Below are 7,125 nucleotides of genomic sequence, written 5' to 3' on the forward strand. Positions count from 1 at the left end.
ACAAGTACAACCTAAACTCACAGTGCCATATAGGGCAGCTCTACTTGAATGTTTTGTTGATTTCCTCTATGATTTTAAAACCTAAATGTTACGCCGAGCAAAGCAAGTCGATAAAGATTCGTAGGCCCTATTTTTAATATTGAAATCGCGTAATTCGTTTAATAGAACAACCCGGTGAAGCAAATAATAATAATTTACAAATAATGGGGCATTAATTGCAATTGAAGCTTGATAAACACTTTTTATTATAAATAAAAGGGATATGTTGTCATGCAGTGGTGATCGATTGCAGGGTCTGGTGCTAATTGAAACTTAATTAAAATCGGGCAGACTATAGAAACGTGTATCAATATAGCTTAATTAATCCACGTCCGCTTCCCTCTCATGTTCCTGGAGCAACGACTGTGAGTTTTACAACATCTGATAACATGTACGTAGTTAAAGCGAGATCCAGCCTTCTATTGAAGATGCTTCTACCTCTGCTGATCTTGGAGACAGTGAAACTGTTAAATTATCTATATAGTGGCAGGCCTATAGTGCTGTCGATCCCTTAATTACTTTTGGCCTTTGGACAATCGGATATTTGGTGTAGACCTACGTAATGTGCAGAAGAGAGAGAGAAAAAAAAAAAAAAAATATTCTAGTCGGCAAAATAAATTGCCCGTATTTCGATGCCTTTCGTGTGATAAGACAATAAAGCACGAATTTTACTTTCTTTTAATTGAATACGGGGAATTTGTATGCAATTGTTCGGGCATCAAATTTTTACAGAATCGTAATTTCTTTAAAATTAGTATAATAATCGATAAGTACCGCCACTTTGGTTTTAGGGCAGGAAAACACATTCGCGGGCGTCTAATTTTATAAATGGCAACTATACTCCCTACCTAACAGTACTTTTCTACCCCGATCGGGCTGTTATGAAGACGGGCATTCACCCTTCAGTATAGGGGGGATTTTTCCCAAATAGATCCACCCAGGTCAATGAAAGTGATAATATAACATAGATAAATTAGACGTGTTGTTTATTTCGTAAGATAATACTTCATTAAAAACACTGACATGACGTTATCTCGTGACTCTCTAATGACAATAACCACCAATTGATTATTCGTCAATACTTAATTTACTGCTGAATCATTTTTATCAGGACGTTATTTAGATTGTAAACACATTTTTTTTTCCAGACAGACCGCAAGATACAGCTTATCAGACATAGGACTTTGTGCTTAAAGTAGCTAAGTCTCTAACACAAAATCATCCAAAGTCTTCGACATTGAAAACACGAAATATTTGTCAATTTAAATCAACATTGATGTTGTGATCTTAACGGGAAAGATGGGCTTCTGATATCCAATATTTAAGACAAAATAAACATTTTACAATTGGTACGAATCAGTTACCATAATGAGTTTCAGCACCATTTGTAGCAAGGGACTCGAAGAACGAGGCTAGCCATATTCCACAAGTCATTCAAACAGTGACGTCACATGCTAATCTGGAGAGCATGCGCAATAAATACTGTCGGTGTAGACCCGAATAACCAGACGCTAGAGGTTGTCATTCGATTGAGACTTCTGGCGTATTTCGCCGAACATAAGTGATTTGAAATTAGAGTAAAAACGGATATTATATACATTCATATTACATTATTATACGCGTTGCTACACATTTGTGTCAATATCTCTAGGTCGCAAATATTAGTGATTTAGCTCCTTTAAATTATTAAACCTGTTTCAAGACAGATCACAATAAATAGTTTATCAAATAAACCATTGAAATAAAAATATGCTGAGCAGCACTTTTATAAAATGATATGCAATAGGGTTTTCTTTTCTGTGCTGATTGGACTAATGAAGTCGGCCTGATGCCATGCTATAATGGACTATGGGGGGCAGTTTGCTCGGACAGCCTCGTACGTGGGTTTTCTCCGAGTCCTCCAGTTTCCTCCCACTGCTAAAGACCCCTACGCGCAAGCGAATTATTGAAAATAAAATTAAACCATATGTTAGTCTCGAAATGACCTAGTCTGTGTCAAGTGGACGTTAAACCCCATTTCTCTCTCTCTTTTGTTCGGACAGCGGCGCTACGGCCTACTCTTATTTCGAATTCCAGCTGTCAAGGGTCCTTTTATGTGCATGTAGACATGTACGCGGGACCTATGATTTTCGTCCCATCCGTACGATTTGACACCGTTCCTTGCCAGATCATCCGTCATGCTGGAAAATCTCGTAGGATCTCCTGGTTCGTGAGTCAGGGTCATAGCCCACTCGGCAAACCTCATCTAGCCTCGGCTGTATGACAGTTACTTATAAGGGAAACTTGCCCGCGTTTAGAAAGAAATTCTCATAATTGTGTCGTTCGAAGAGTGTGTAGAATTTTCAGTGCAAATTTGTCCTTGTCTAAAGAAAATCGGATAAACTTGAAAGAAAAACAGCTTAAAACTTTGAAAATTTTGTAAGATAAAACATTCTTCAAATAGTCGTCATCAATCACGTCATTGTCGTCATGGACAACGCCATTGTAATCCGGGAACTTGAAAGTAGTTCTAATGGCGGACTTTGTCATACAGCCGAGATTAGATGTAGGGTACTGGAATCTGTTGAGGTTTGCCGAGTGGGTCATAGCCTACTATAACTCACTGAGCGACCGCAGCTCCAGCTAGCCAGACCTTGACATTGTAAAGTTAGCCCGAGTTTATATGAAACAATAAGTGCGTGTTTATGACCTACAATAGTTTGATAAAACTATGCATGTTGATGATTGTTGATTATCCAGCTGGTCGATGATCTACATATTGTACACCAAGCTGTATTTCTGATGCATTTCTGATGCATGTCTGAAGGTCGGGTGTTCGATCCCTGCATAGGCCGAAAAAGTTCATCTTGATTTTCCGGCGTGGTTCCCCCTTGTCAGTGATGTAGGACGGAGAGCCTGACAATGACAGCTGTCTAGTCGTTCAGATGGGACGAAAAACCGTGGTACCGTGTACACATGGGCGTGCACGGAAAAGATCCCTTGACAGTTGGAATTCGATATAAGAGTAGGCCGTAGTGCCGCTGTCCGGGCATAATTTCCCACATAAACACAATATGACGTTAATTGCCCGTCTTCATTAGCCCATAGTAGGGGCAGAACAGTAGGACGTTATAAACTCCATTTCATTTTTGTTTTGTGCAGTATAAGGCACGTAAAAAACACACACACATACTTGATTGAAGTTTACTGTACAACTGTGGGTGTGTAAAAGAGAGAGAGAGAGAACCCACGCGGTTATACAGGCGACCCTACTCCTTCGCGACATGCACAATAATCTCCTTGTATGTTACGTAGATATGTTTCATTCTGTAGTGTGTATTTTTTTGCACGTACATGCGTGTCTTTGACCTAAAGGAATATAGAGTTTGAACTTGAATCTTGCGATTAATTAGCCATTGGACTATTGGACCATCGGATTAATTGACATTAGGAGATGGCTATTGTTGAAGGAAGATATCGACCGTTGATTATATTGATATGATGATTAATATGACGTATATCAGATGCCTAATAAGGTAATAATACTTTATATAAACAATAGCAATAACTTACAGGGGTCAAGGGTCAAGGTGTAACTGATGATAAGACACGTGGACACATCTTGACTGTTTAATGCTATAGGTTCCTACTATCACTATTCGCGCTACTATTGAAATCGTGGTTTTAATCATGGAGTAATAATAATAATCCCATTAAAGGTCTTATCACATATTGAGGTCAGTCGTAGCAATTTTGTTGATCGTAACGAAACATATCCGAACATATCTGCACGTAGCAGATCGTGAACAATCCTATCGTAACGGCGGGGGGGGGGGGGGGGTTCGAATGATTAGCACGCGCGCGCTGTATCATACGGTCTAGCTGTCATTTAGTCAACTGGCGGGTTTCGATTCCCCGGTTGTACGTTGCAAGGAGTAGGGTCGCCTGTCCAACATCGTGGGTTTTCTCCGAGTCCTTCGGTTTCCTCCCACTGCTAAAGACCCCTACGCGCAAGCGAATTATTGAAATTATTGAAATAAAATTGTTGAACCATGTGTTAGTCCCGAAATGACCTAGTTTGTGTCGAGTGGACGTTAAACCCCATTTCTCTCTCTCTCTCTCTCCCTATCGTAACGCATAGCATGACAGTGGGAGCCTACAGTAGTGAGCATCATTGGACAAACGCACGATCTGCGACAATATCGAAACTCACAAAACTCTATCAAAATTCTCAAAATTTATTATTCGGAACTGAAGACAGAAACAATTCTGAAGAAATCTTTTCGGCAATATATAACTTCCTCGACATCTCAAAAAGATTTTGAAAATTCCGTATGAAAATGTATGAAATATAAACATTCTGATTGTGGTTTGTACATATAATGTGTATAGTGTATATAGCCATCTTATAATACTTTACTTTAAACTGTTTCAATGGCATTTAGTAATTGAACTAGAGTATACAGGTCACAATTCTATGGAATACAATTAAACTGCTTTTTACTGAGCGACGTTTCGACTAGGCTTCTCTAGTCATTATCATAGCTTGATAATGACTAGAGAAGCCTAGTCGAAATGTCGCTCAGTAAAAAGCAGTAATTGTATTCCTGCGAATTTTGACCTGTATACTTTACTTTACTTTACTTTTCATTATATATTTATGTTTGTACTTTTATGGAGAGGGGGGTTTATAGGCCTCTGCCTGTTCTCCCATTGAGTTTCTGTGAATAAATATTGTTTAGAAAAAAAAAAAAAATTATTGGACAAACAAATCAGCAACAACAAACACAAACCAACAAGAGTTATATATGTGATACACTCGACTTCTTCGATCCCTGCATTGGCCGAGAAAGTTCATCCAGATTTTCCGGCGTGGTTTCCCCTTGTCAGTGATGAAGGACGGAGGGCCTGACAAGGACAGCTGTCTAGTCGTTCGGATAGGACGAAAAACCGAGGTCCCGTGTACATATTGGCGTCCACTTAAAGATCCCTTGGCAGTTGGAATTCGATATAAGAGTAGGCCGTAGCGCCGCTGCCCTGGCAAAATTTCCCCCATAGCACACTGTATGCCCGCCTTCATTAGATCAGTATTCCGTGTAGAACAGTATAGGGCGTAAAACCCAAGTTCATTTCATGTCAAAGCCTCTGGACGTCATTTGTTGGATTGTGAAAGCTGAATATAAAGGGAATATCATTACAAAAATAGGTTTTTTGATCCGTTCAGTATTTACAAAACATGATGCATTGAAAATGTGTCAACCTTCGGCATCATCTGTGACCAATATAAACTGGATATAATCGAAACAAGCCGGTTCCACCTATAATAGAATATCTTGAATGGCCATGTTTAATCCGATTAAATCCAAGCCATTGTATTATGTACGGTTAATAATCAGTCAAATTGAGCATAAATTAAGTCCTAAAAAAATAGATATTGTCCGACAAATTAACGATCTGCGGCAACGCGGGCCAGATTACGCACGTTCGCCATCTTTCCTATGGTCTCCTGTATGCAATACCCTGTACTTGTACCGGGAGCATCTCCTTTGGGTGAAATTTACCTTGGGCGCTATCCCACAAAAGGCATGGTGTCTTTACCAAAAATTAGAGAAAAATTGGGTTTAACGCCCATTCTAAAAAAAACCCCAGGTTATTTCGGGACTAACATATGGTTCCATTTTTATTTCAATAATTCGCTTGTGCGTAGGGGTCTTTAGCAGTGGGGCGAAACCGGAGGATCTAGAGAAAACCCACGAGGTTGGATAGGCGACTATACTCCTTGTCACGTACAACCGGGGAATCGAAATCACGCCAGTTGACTCAATGACAGACCTTATAATACAACACGCACGCGATAACCATTCGGCCATCCAACCCTTCTCTTTTCCAAAAAGGGAACGGAATCGAAGAGAACTCCTAATCGTCTCCTACCTATGCTAGACTAAGCCTATTAATTTTGGCTCCACTGGCAAGTTTCTTAAGAAACACTTGCCTGCGATATTACCTCATGTTGAAGCGGGCCTTAAGACCAAACGAACTGCTAAAGACCCCTACGCGCATGCGCATTATTGAAATAAAATTGTACCATATGTTAGTCCCGAAATGACTTGGTTTGTGCTGAGTGGATGTTAAACCCCGTCTCTCTCTCTCTCTCTCTCTCTCTCTCTCTTTGTAGAAGACCTAACTTGGGTTCAGATTACCTTTACCCCTCTTTAAAGAGTTAGGGTTAGAGTTAGTATTCTCCAAAATACTCATTTATATAAAGCTGCCATTGTGGACTCAACTTCGATCCAATTTACTGATTTACTGTCGGAAATTCCCGAACCTCCAATTATGTTCTCCAACTAACAATAGGGCTACTTTCAGTTTACGTAACCTGACGTACGTAACGGACTCCATGTAACAATTTTCAAGGACGCCAACGAAGTGTCTTAATTACGTGGCCATTGTAAAATTACATGGGATTACGGAAGATACCGAAGACTCCCGACTGGTCTGGATAGTGGATAATCATCTTATAGATGTTAAGAAAGCGACTCTGTGTTAATCCCTCTATTAATTATGACACCATCTGTGTGTAATGGATTATGTTTGTGACAGGTGGTGTGGCTATCGGACACATTTACCTTCAGACGAACTTATGACTTGGTCTTCACCCATGAACCTCTGACAGAATATATCGCTTACCTCATTAATATATCTTACACTACATCAGCTTCTGCTGATTCGTTGCAGACGTTATTGTGCTTTGTGGCGGATCACGATGGGGGGGGGGCGTTAGGCCTTTATGAGTTACTGGCTCATGTTTCAAAATTTCAATGTTATATTCGGGTCTAGATATGCGCCACAAATAACCATTGATACTCTGATTTTTCTCGGGCGGGGGAGAGATTAAAGCCCCCATCCCGACGCCTAATTAAATATATGGTTTGTAGTTTATCAAGACTCCTTCGGGTGTAGTTTTTAGACTCGATTCAACATTCAGTCAAAGAGAGAGAGAGAGAGAGAGGTTTGACATACCCTCATGAGAGAGCGGGAGGGGGGAGTCCTATACTCGTATGGGGGTTGGATGGTCGAATGGTTAGCACGTGCGTGCTGTATCGTAAG

Source organism: Patella vulgata, chromosome 7, assembly GCF_932274485.2.
Source record: "Patella vulgata chromosome 7, xgPatVulg1.2, whole genome shotgun sequence".
NCBI lineage: Eukaryota > Metazoa > Mollusca > Gastropoda > Patellidae > Patella > Patella vulgata.